Source organism: Sorex fumeus, unplaced genomic scaffold, assembly GCF_029834395.1.
Source record: "Sorex fumeus unplaced genomic scaffold, SorFum_2.1 ptg000080l, whole genome shotgun sequence".
Taxonomy (NCBI): Eukaryota; Metazoa; Chordata; class Mammalia; order Eulipotyphla; family Soricidae; genus Sorex; species Sorex fumeus.
In genome coordinates, this window is record NW_026606137.1 from 1,991,263 (window position 1) to 2,003,709 (window position 12,447).

The window sequence follows — 12,447 nt, forward strand, 5'->3', positions numbered from 1 at the left end:
TGGTATCTGTTCGTTTTAGGAACATGCAGAGCCTCAAACCGATCATTCAGGGTCTTGACGAAGAAGTCTGACCATCTTGTAGGTGGGTGTTCACGCGATCGATCTTTTGACGTCCTGTGGAATCCAGTCAGTAATGACTCTAGTCCAGCGGTTGTCTGTAAACCTCATTACGTGTCCAGCCCATCTGCTTTTTGATGTCTTGGCAAATGAGACAGCGTCCCTGATTCTTGAGCATTGACGAAGATCAGAAATCTGGATTCTTTAAACTTCTTAATATCAGCTTCTAGCCTTGCCAGTAGAATTGCCCACATCGGGCAGCACCCGGCTCCGCTGCCCACGCACCCGTGCCCATCTGCCCTCTCCTGCATGACCCCCAAGCGCCAGCCCAGGCTACCGCCGCCACAGACCAAGAGACCCCTGGGTGCTGCTGCCCTCAAGGCCAAGGACACCTCGAACTCTTCGGGCATATGCAAGGGAGAAAAAAGAGCAGCAGGAAGCGAATGAACATATAGATGAAGTACAAAATGAAATAGACACACTCAGTGAGCAAGCCAGTGAGGCGATTTTGAAAGTAGAACAGAAACATAACACAGTCAGAAAACCATTTTTTTTTCAGAAGAGGTCGGAATTGATGGCCAAAATCCCCAACTTTTGGGTAACAACATTTGTCAACCAACCACAAGTGTCTGAGCTGCTTGAGGAGGAGGATAAAGAGGTGCTGCATTATTTGACAAGAGTTGAAGTGACAGAATTTGAAGATACTTTGAAAAAATCGATTCAGCTTACAGAATAGATTTTTTAAATTTTTTATCTGCTTTTTGGGGTCACACCCTGCGATGCGCAGGGGTTACTCCTGGCTCATGCACTCAGGAATTACCCCTGGCGGTGCTCAGGAGACCATATGGGATGCTGGGGATCAAACCCTGGTCAGCCACGTGCAAGGCAAACGCCCTACCCACTGTGCTATTGCTCCAGCAACCAGAATAGATTTTTATTTTGATGAAAACCCTTACTTTGAAAATAAAGTTCTCTCTAAAGAATTTCATCTGCATGAGAATGGTGACCCATCTTCAAAGGCCACTGAAATCAAACGGAAATCTGGAAAGGATTTGACCAAACGCTCAAGTCAAACACAGAATAAAGCCAGCAGGAAGAGACGGCATGAGGAACCCGAGAGCTTTTTCCCTTGGTTCAGTGACCATTCGGATGCTGGTACCAATGAGCTCAGCGAGGACCTCAAAGACGACATCTGGCCAAACCGATTGCAGTACTACTTGGTTCCTGACATGGATGATGAAGAGGGGGAAGGAGAAGAAGATGACTACGATGATGAAGAGGAAGAAGGATTGGAAGATACTGAAGAAAAGGATGAAGATGAAGGTAAAGAAGATGAAGATGATGACAAGGGAGAGGAAGGCGGGGAGGATGAAGGAGAAGATGAGTAACGGAACACTGATGGATTCCAATCTGTTTTAATCTTCTCCAGTCCTTGGGAGCAAGTTGCAGTCTTTTTTTCTTTTCTCTCTCCTTTCCCCTTGCCCGCCCGACCCTGTCCACCCTGTGCTCACCCACCCTGTTTTTTGAGGTCTCTTTTCTCTCCTTTACACCATGGTTCACAACTTAATTCGGGAAAATACCTTGAACAGAATTCAGTGGGGAAAGACTACTGGTTTCTGTGCCAAATTAATTTTTATCACTTCTCGTCACAACACAGACTTTCAAAAGAAAGACGTTCTGGACCCTTAGCTCTGCCAAGCTGGAGGGGACAGACTCCTGTGTAGTACTGCATAGAATTCTAGCTTTTTTCCTTTCTCTGTATATTAGGCTCAGAGATGACACTGTGTCTCTGTGTGAATATGGACAGTTAGCATTTACCAACATGTATCTGTCTACTTACTCTTGTTTAAAAACAGAAAGAAAAATCTTTTTAAAAAAAAAATGGGGTTATAGAAGGTCAGCCAAAGGGTGAGTTTGAGATGTCTGGGTGGGTTAAGTGGGCATTTTGACAACATGGTTTCTCCTTTGGCATGTTTAATTGTGATGTTTAACGGACATCCTTGCAGTTTAAAGGTAACACTTTTAAAATAAAATTCTCTCCTAATGATGACTTGAGCCCTGCCACTCGATGGGAGATTCAGCAGAACCTGTAGGATCTTATTTGGAATTGACATTCTCTATTGTGATTTTGATCCTGTTTTATTTTTAAATTTCTTTTTTGTTTCACTGGAAAGATGCTCAAAAGTGTACCAGTTGCTTTGTTACAATAAAACTAAATGTGTACACACACACACACATACACAAAAAGAATTGCCCACATTAGAGGTCAGTCATCAGTAGGCTAATCTCTACACTCATTGGCACATTTAAAAATTATTCAAATACATTATATTTATATATATAGTGGCATACATTTAAATGCATGTACCAATAACTTTAATTTCCATTGCCAGTACAACAATTAATTAAACTGATAACTATGTTAACACATTGCTAGTAAGGCATATTATATGACACTGTTAAATATACATCGTTTTTATTACAGTTTTTTAATGCATGTAAAATGATTTCAATCAAATTTTTATGGAACGCCTTACAGGAATTCCACAGGATAAAGGGTGAAATCAACATTCATATATCAAGATCTTTCTCTAGAAAAAAATTAATCATGATCAAAACTACCACACATAAAATCACAGGCAGTAGTTCGTACAATAAGAGACTGAAAATACTGAAGAATATAATAAAATCTTTGAAAATACTCTATATTTTATTATTTTAGATAATGATATTAAAATTGCACTAACGTACTTTGAAAATTGAATTAATTAGAAAGCAATCGATCATTTAATTTCAAATAAATGAGTTCTTATTCAGAAATTATTTCCTCTTGTAGAAAGGGAATCAACATTTTAGTGCACAAAATGATGATAATTTTACTTTAATCCCACCATTTAGTCCATTTAAATCTCCTCTGATTAAAGATAATTCCAGCATTTTAGAGATCAAAGCTTCTCTACTGGTAGATTAGTTTCTAGGTCCAAATTTTACACTCTTAGTTAAACCATACAGCTTCTTTTAGAAAAATCTAAATTTAAAAAGCATCTCCTCCAACAACAAATAATGTAACAATTGCTCCTACATAATATCACTTTTCCAGAAAGTGATTAATATTTACCAAATTACACATTTAGTATCCTACCAAATGTTCTGTGATGGTAGGACACAGCTTTGTTTCATTAGTCTTTTATGTTGAACACTAACTATTAAAAATGTTTCCATGACAGAGACTCCAAACCCCAGATCATCCTTTTATTGCCCCATTTTTTAAATTATATAATTGTGATTCAGGAGGGATTATTTCAAAATAGTTCATTAAAATTCTTAGTTCTACAAATGAAAAAACTAATTTCCCTTAAGTCACATAGTTATTTTTTCCTTATTTCTAAGGAATAGGAAAACAAAACATGGGAGAATAGTAAATTACTTAGGACCAATCCAACCAGGGTTGTTATTGACTCAAAGTTTTTAACAAGTCACCTCACCCCTCAATTCTCAGATCTAAGAACCCTATACCTTCCAAATTTTCTTATGGGATTAACATATCTTCTGTAACTGATTCAACTTCTTTTCTCTGTTCTCAGGTCTTTCCCAGAATTAGTGAAATATGTATTTAACACCTACGCACAAGTACACAACTGAGGCTAGTGGCATCCTTCCACAAAAGGAAAAATCCATTTTACTAACCTTGCACAGCAGCTAGGACAAAGAGGTCGGCGCTTATCAAATGCTTTTTGATGTGATTGAAGAGTCTTAGACCTCCTAGAAGATTTAAGAAAGACCCATTTGGTGCCTCCATGAATTCTGATATGTGGAGAGCATTCATGGGCTCTACACCACTTCTGAAAGTCCATAACACTAATTCAATGTCTTACAATGGAATATTTTCAAGTTTCTGTCTTTTTCTTCACAGTGAAAGTTTCAGGAAGTTTATATGAATTAATAAAAATCCTGAGCTCTATGAAGCCAATCTAGCTTTGAACATGCTGTTATTGATCTTTCAGGTAAATCTACTGTGAATGTTATGAGCCAAGCCCAGATCACCAACTTCAAACAGAATTGGAGGTACCTGTAGAGAGTTATGCTGGCAGACGGGCTTTTACTAAAGCCAGCAGAGCAGAGGTGAGGATAGGGGAAAAAAATAAAAAGTTGCTTAATTAACATTTTAGATGTGTTGTAGGTTGAGTGATTTAAGGTAGCTTATTAAATTCTCCCTGTTGCATCCTAGAGGGGATCATGTTTCTTTTAGTTTTTTTTTTATTTTACAGGTGTAATCAATTGGTTTCTAATATCAAAACACATTAGAAAAGGGAAGATTTTTTTTAATATTCTGAAGCCTTTTTATATCATTCTTATGAATCAGTTATATCGCTTGTAGTTAGTAATCTAATAAATACTCCAATGCAGTAGGAAAAAAATATCAGCCTTCATTTCTTAGAAATAAAGAGCATTTTAGTCATTGAAAGAAATATGTTTATTCCCTATTAGAGAATGAGAGAGACAGTAACAGGATTTTACTTTACCATTTCCAAAATTCATGCTTGTAACTAATGAAGCCACTGAGGCTGTTGTTTTTCCTTCTCTATTTTATTTTTATTGCCTTTCTCTACAAAACTAGGTACTTTGAGGGGCTGGAGAGATAGTAGAGTGGGTTGGGTGCTTCCTTTGCATGAGGCCGTCCTGAGTTTGATCTCGGCATCCCATATGATCTCCCAAGCACAAAGAGTAATTCCTGGGTACAGAGCCAGGAATTAACCCTTGAATACCAGCAGGTGTGGTCAAAAATAAAAACAAACAAACAATAAACTGAGTACCTTTACTGTAGTCTAGATTTTTATTCTTGCATTCTTATGAGGCTTTTTTGTTTGGTGTTATATAGTACACTTCCCAGATTTTCTTACTTCCAATAAATGCACGGATGGGCCTAAAGGCTTGATTAGAATGGTAGATTTGGCATGGTATTTAAAAGTATAAAGTACTTTCCTCCATTTTGAAACTTGCAGTGTCTGATTATTTATATCTTTATGGCATTACCAACCATTGATATGCATTACAATACTCAGATTTCTGAATTCAGCAGAGGTTACAAAACGCTGATATTTTTAGTTTATATTTTTCAGCCGCTAGTTAACAAACTTGCATAAAAAAGAAACATCCCTTTATCTGCCTTTTACTTACCCAGCAGTATAAAGTGAAACAAAAAGAAATGTTTGATTCTACTTTGGGAGGAAGGAGCCTCATCAGTATTTCTCAGGACTCGCTCCTGGCTAAGGTCACAGAAGGAAGAGCTCGGAGTGTGCTGGGCATTGAACTCAGGTCTGCTGAATGCAGTGTAAGCACCCTACTGCCTTATTGCACTGTGACTGATTCTTTTTTTTTTTTAACCAAACTAAAAGATACCTGATTCTCTTATTAGCACTAGTTTTTTAAGCAAATACTAAGAACTCATGTATTTAAACACATTTTATGTTTTGTGCCTACTGATGTTATTTCTGTTATTAATGATCAAATTGTTTTATGTTTGACCAGAGAAAACCTTTCAAGTTGTCTCCTGAGTCTTTTTTTATACAAACCTAGACTTTGATGATTTCCGTGATAACTACCATGATAAAAGATTGGTGCTTGTCTTGTTGATTTCTTCCCTAAACCTAAAATAATTCATATCACCAAGGAGTTCATACTTCTTTCTTTCAGTAGGTAACAGTATAGTTGATAGAACATCATATTTCTATTCCTTTTCCCATATGTATCTGTGTATGTTTATATCTACATATAACATATAGATATATAACTACTATTTGTAAATTTTCAGCATAATGGACTATTTTAGCTTAGTTCATCTAAAAATAGAGATCAATGCCTGGCCATATAGTTTAACAGTAAAGCATTTCCTTTTCATGTGTGAGGTTCTGGGTTCGATATCAGCATTACAAAAAGTAAAAATATCTAAAAATAAAATAGGTACCAAAAGCATAATACTAGTCTGACTTCAAAAATTTATTCATTGTTTTATAATAGCATTTAATATTTAATTATTATTTAAATTTCTCTACTTATTATTTTTTTCTTTATTACTGACAGGATCACACCCAGTGTTACCCAGAGGTTACTCCTGGCTCTGCACTCAAGAATTATTCCTGGTGGTGCTCAGGGAATCATATGGGATGCTAGAGATTGAACCTGGGTTGCCATGTGCAAGGAAAACACCCACCTGCTGTATTATTACTCTGGTCCCCTAGACTATTTTTATAATTATTCTGATTTTATCAGAATTAGGAAATAACCTAGGTTAGCATGGTACATTTGGTTCTATCTCTTTGGTCTCTCATAACCTAAAATAGTCTTACTCTTTGCTTGCTTTCATGCTACTGTCTCTTTAAAGAGTCCAAGATATTTGTCCTATTGAATATTCCACCTTTTGTATTTTTCAATTGCTTAATCATGGTGTTTAATTTCTTCAAATATTGAATCTCAATTTTTTTTAACTTGGTCCTACTGAGGTTAGTTATATCGCTAAACCTTTTGAAGCAATATTGATCTGCCCTGTCCAAAAAGTACATTTTAATTACCAGACAATTGTATCTTACGAACATGTAATGTTTGCTCTTTTCATGATGTACTAAGTGTTCTAAGACTTTTCTCTTATGTGTAAATAATGACTTATCACAAGGGATATCAGAGAAGAAAGAATGTTTTCTTGATTATTTAGGCAATAATAAAACTATGTGTATATATATATATATGAAAAACAAGTGATTATGTATCAAATTGGCAGAGTCTCCGGCCCCCGCACCTGGCTGTCCTCACAGGGGCCCCTTGGAGGGAGGTGGGTTGAGTTTCCCTCCCCGCCCCGAGCATAGCCCCAGCAGCCGAAGACCTCAGGAACCAGGCACAGCCATGCTGAGACCACTCTCCACACATCCGGACAAGCCTCATGCATTAAGGAACTGGCAGAGGAACCCAGGCATGCGGGTCCTGGGACTGAGGTCTCCAAGCCTACTCGAATTGGGACTGGGCCTTCTCCACCCAGATCCCCCATCTTCCAGTAGGTAGGCGTCACACACACCAGCTGCTGCCAGCGCCAGGTTGGTCCCATCAACAGCCAAGATGCAGAGACTATAAAACCCAACTCCTGGAAGCATGCGGCCACATTTGTGGTGGCCAGACATCTTATTATCTTGTTTTTACTTTGGAGGACCCAGCAGGCTACTGGAAGCATCCTGTCCATATGACAGAGTCTGGCAAACTTCCCGTGTTGTACTCAATATGCCAAACACCAGTAACAAATATGGCTCTCTTTTAAAAAGCCATATTAAGGGCTAGGAAGAAGATGTTACTGGTGCCTGCTGAAGGCAATCGACGAACAACAGGATGATCGTGATCGTGATGTATCAAATTAGTGAATAGGTATAAAAACTATTGATAAATATTAAATAGAAGGGGAGGAAATAAGGAAGACGTGGATAGAAAGTGACACCAAGACAGTAGCGGAGTATTTTAGGCACTTTGATGGTAGTTGAGGGATAGTAACTGTATAAATAAGTAAGGCCCTCCCGTTGATCATCGATTTGCTCGAGCGGGCCCAGTAATGTCTCCATTGGAGACTTTGTTTTTACTGTGTCTGGCATATCGAATACGTCACAGGGAGCTTGCCAGGCTCTGCCATGCGGGCGAGATACTCTCAGTAGCTTGCCAGGCTCTCCGAGAGGGGCGGAGGAATCTAACTCGGGTCAGCCATGTTGGCTGCGTGCAAGGCAAACGCCCTACCACTGTGCTATCGCTCCAACCCATAAGAATGAATATAAATTTTGTTACCTCACATACAATAAGAAAAATATAAAAATTTAAAAACCAATAGAAGAGACATAGGAAAAGCTATAACACCACCAACGAGGTTACATTATAAACTACCTCTAATATTTTAATTATAAATAGAATTATTTCAATGAGCCTTCCTTCTTTCCTGAATTTCAGGAAGATTTTCCTTGGGTCTCCTGAGGTTCCTTCCCTCTTTAATTATAAATAAAGAAGAATCTCATTTTAGTTCATTCTAAGCTACATAGTTAAGCTATCGGATGAATTTAAAAATATCTAATAAGCATTTCTCTTAAACTTTCCTGGTAAAACATTACCCAAGAAGCTTCTTAAACGTATAGGTTGTCAGTGTCCACATTGGTTTGTCCTTTCCACACCAATGAAATAATCTAGAAAGGGATCATTGAACAAGTTCATAGGTAGTTTGGGGCATATTTTGACAGATGGAGGGAGGTATGGAGGGAGGAGGAGAGAGAGGGAAGGAAAGAAAGAAAGAAAGAGAGAGAGAAAGAAAGAAAGAAGAAAGAAAGAAAGAAAGAAAGAAAGAAAGAAAGAAAGAAAGAAAGAAAGAGAGAAAGAGAGAGAGAAAGAGAGAAAGGAAGAGAAAGAAAGAAAGAAAGATAGAAGAAAGAAAAAGAAAGAAAGAAAGAAAGAAAGAAAGAAAGAAAGAAAGAAAGAAAGAAAAAGAGAGAAAGGAAGAGAAAGAAAGAAAGAAAGAAAGAAAGAAAGAAAGAAAGAAGGAGAAAGAAACAAAGAGAAAGAGAAATAGAAAGAGAAAAAGAAAGAGAAAGAGAAAGAGAAAAAGAAAGAGAAAGAGAAAGAGAAAGAGAAAGAGAAAGAGAAAGAGAAAGAGAGAGGTGTCTGCCACAGAGGATGGGGAGGCCAACAGGGGGTGGGGAGAGGGAATCAGGGACATGGGTGGTAGAAAAGTATACACTGGTGAAGAGATGTGGTGAAGGGATGGGTATTGGAACATTGTACGACTGAAACCCAATCATGGTAATTCAATTAAAAAATAATGTCTGATACTACAAATGGTTTAAATCCAGTCATGAAGCCATACTTGGTTGGGTTGAGACTTTAGCAATAGTTCTTAGCAAATGGGAGACCATGTATAACTTTGTCCCCTGGCCTTGGATTCATCTTCTGTGTAACAATGAAAAAAATGTGTTTACGCTACAGTTGAGGATCAGGCAGGATACTCATATTAAGTGCTTAATACAACTTCAGTAAAGGATAGTCACTAATTATTATTAATAATGTTGCTATTATATACTGGTCGATGAGATCCCAAAGTTAAAAATGTTAATGCGTGAATTTTCCATATTTTAATATTACATGCCTTAACATTGGTCTGGATTTAAAAAAAATTCTATCACATTCTGCCTGCACCCCCAGTCTCCAGTGACTCAGGGTTCACACCCATAAGCCACACCCTGCTTGCACCAGATAATCTCCTCATCAGACACCTCCTCATGGATGCTCCTCCCAGATGAGAGTATAAAAGAAAGCTCCCAGAACCATGCCACCGGACTCCATGCCAGGCTGTGGAGCGGTGAGGGCCCTCCCCACCCCAAGGGACCCAGACCCAGCAGCCCACTTCCACTGCCCAAACCACTACCACGCTCTGCTTCATCGCTGCACATCACATTACAAGACACTTTCTACCCAATTATGCCTCTCAAGAGCTGGGAAGCCACCGAGAGTATCCCGCCTGCATGGGTAGAGCCTGGCAAGCTCCCTGTGGCGTATTCGATATGCCAAATACAGTAATGACAATAGGTCTCGTTTCCCTGACCCTGAACAGCCTCCAGTCATTGGGAAAATATGAGTAAGAAGAGGATGCTAAAATCTCAGGGCTGGGAGGAATAGGGACGTTACTGGTGTCTGCTCGAGTGATTCTGCGATTAACGAGATGACAGTGAATATTTTAAATATCTTAATATGTCTTTTCTCTTTAAAGGAAAACATCGTCTAAAAAATACACTGGAAGAGCTCTTCTGGACTCGGTTACCAATTTTCCTTCCCATATGGGTTTTCCATGGTATTTTGCGTTGGTTTGCTATTTGCAGCATTTGCTAAAATTTGCCTCAAGAACTGCTTCCTTCCTAAGTGAATTAAATGATTTCTCAAATGATTAGTCATACTTTTGAGCCACTTAGCTCCTTTCAAAATTATATTTCTTTCAAAACTTTGCAGTTTGCTCAGATGACTTATCACATTTTATGTCATTTTGCTACTTTCAAAAAATTGGTACATGGGAACATAAAGTAACAAAATAGGAGACTAACACCCAAGAATGGCCGAGATAAATACCAGGAATTTTACTCCTTGAAGGCCAACCACACATGCTAGGGGAAAAGGGAACTCAGAGAGAGAAGGGAACACCAAATAAAGGTGTTGGGAGGATCCTCCCAGGATGGGAGAAGCATGCTGAAAGTAGACTATAGACCAAACATGATTGTCACTCATTGCCTCTTTTGCAAACCACAACACCCAATAAGAGAGAGAGAACAAAAGGGAATGCCTTGCCACAGAAGCACGGTGGGATAGGGTGGGATGAGGGGTGGGAGGGATACTGGGATCCGTGGTGGTGGGAAATGGGCACTGGTGGAGGGATGGGTATTTGATCATTGTATAACTGAAACCCAAGCACAAAAATGTGTAAGTCTGCAACTGTACCTCATGATGTCTCACTAATAAAAATATAAAAATAAATTAATTAAGTTTTTAAAAATTGGTACAGATAATCTTTTTCTGAAGCCATAAATAAAGAGTAAGCCAAACAAATAGTAAGGGCCTACTAAAAATCAAGGAGAGAGAACGAAATTGCTTTCTGGTTTACTCTTATATAAGCAGGGAAACAATAAAGACAACCAAAAGTATATACAATGGGAATTATGGAACAAAGAAAAGCCAAACCAAAATGTGGTTTTATTCTTGAAGCCAGAAATAAAAGCATGTTGCTTGCCTTCCCATCTTAGAATCTTTTAGAGAAGAGAGTGTATCATTCATTAACATTTTTGCATTAGCCAGACTATAAGTGTTGCAGAAACTGTACTCTTTTTTTTTCTTTTTGGTTCACACCCCGTGATGCACAAGGGTTACTCCTGACTCTGCACCAGGAATTACTCCTGGCTCAGGGGACCAGATGGGATGCTGGGAATCGAACTTGGGTCAGCTGCATGCAAAGCAAAAGCTCTACCTGCTGTGCTATTACTCCAGCCCCCAACACTACTTTTAATTGGAGGCACAGACCAAGGAATGAAAAGAGAAATCCTGAGACTTTTCCTGAAGGAAAACCTGGTAACATACAAGGACGTAAATGACAACAGTTTGAATTCAGTCATTCACCTCAGAATTTTTTAACAAAATAAACTCTGACCTAAAAGAAATTTGCCTAAGAAAATTGCCTGATGGCGTGTGAGAAACGGGATATTGGTGGAGGGAAGTTCACACTGGTGGTTGGATTGATGTTGGAATATTGAATGCCTGTTACAAATTCATCATAAACAACTTTGTAAACCTCGGTGTTAAAACAAAAAGGAAACAATGAATTTTAAAAAAAATTTAAAGAAAAAAGGGAAAGTTGCCTGAGATTTTAAATACTTGTTTTATGCATGGAGGTTCATTATAGCACTAGTTGTAATAATAAGGTAAAGGTAAAGGCCCTCCAGTTGATCGTCGATTTGCTCGAGCGGGCCCAGTAACGTCTCCATTGGAGACTTTGTTGTTACTGTGTTTGGCATATCGAATACTCTCAGTAGCTTGCCGGGCTCTCCGAGAGGGGCGGAGGAATCGAACTCGGGTCGGCCATGTTGGCCGCTTGTAAGGCGAACGCCCTACCGCTGTGCTATCGCTCTAGCCCCAGTTGTAATAATAATTTTTTTAAAAAATAACAATGTTTAAGAATAGGAAACTTTTAAAGTTATAATTTAGTTCGTATAGCAAAATATTATGCCACATATAAAACAGTATTTTTGTTTCTGTTTATTTATTTATTTGGAGAAGAGAACACTAAAGTCCAGAACTCTGTAGTGTTTGACTTACTACTGGCTCTGCATTCAGGGTTCACTCCTGGTTGTGCTCAGGGACCATATGGTATGGCGGGGACTGAACCCAGGTCTACCATCTGCTGTACTATTACTCCTGCCCCTAAAATGGTATTTTTAAAAAGACATTTAGTAACGTTAGAAAATATTTACTGTAACGTATTAGAACACAAATAAAATAAGACTTGAATTTTGGAAAACAGACAAGAAAAGACTCACAAATCTCTATCCAGAGCTCTTGGAGCTGTACAGGATCCACTGTGAACGACCACCTTAGCCACTTACCACAGTTGAAGACCACTCAGTCAGTTTATGGACTTTATCAATATATACTAGCCAGCAAATTCTATTCTCTCACAAAAGCCCAACTTTTCTTATATTGATGAACAGAATTTTTTTTAATTTTTCTTTTTTTATTAGTGAAACACCATGAGGTACAGTTGTAGATTTACAATTTTTTATGCTTGGGTTTGATTATACAATGATCAGATATACATTCCTCCACCAGTGCCCATTTTCCACC

The 12,447-nt window shown here is 38.4% G+C and overlaps 1 pseudogene; it reads left to right on the plus strand.

Annotated features, from left to right (window-relative positions):
- Positions 1-366: 366 nt before the first annotated feature.
- Positions 367-1,529, plus strand: LOC130038832 (protein SET-like; annotated as a pseudogene).
- Positions 1,530-12,447: the final 10,918 nt, after the last annotated feature.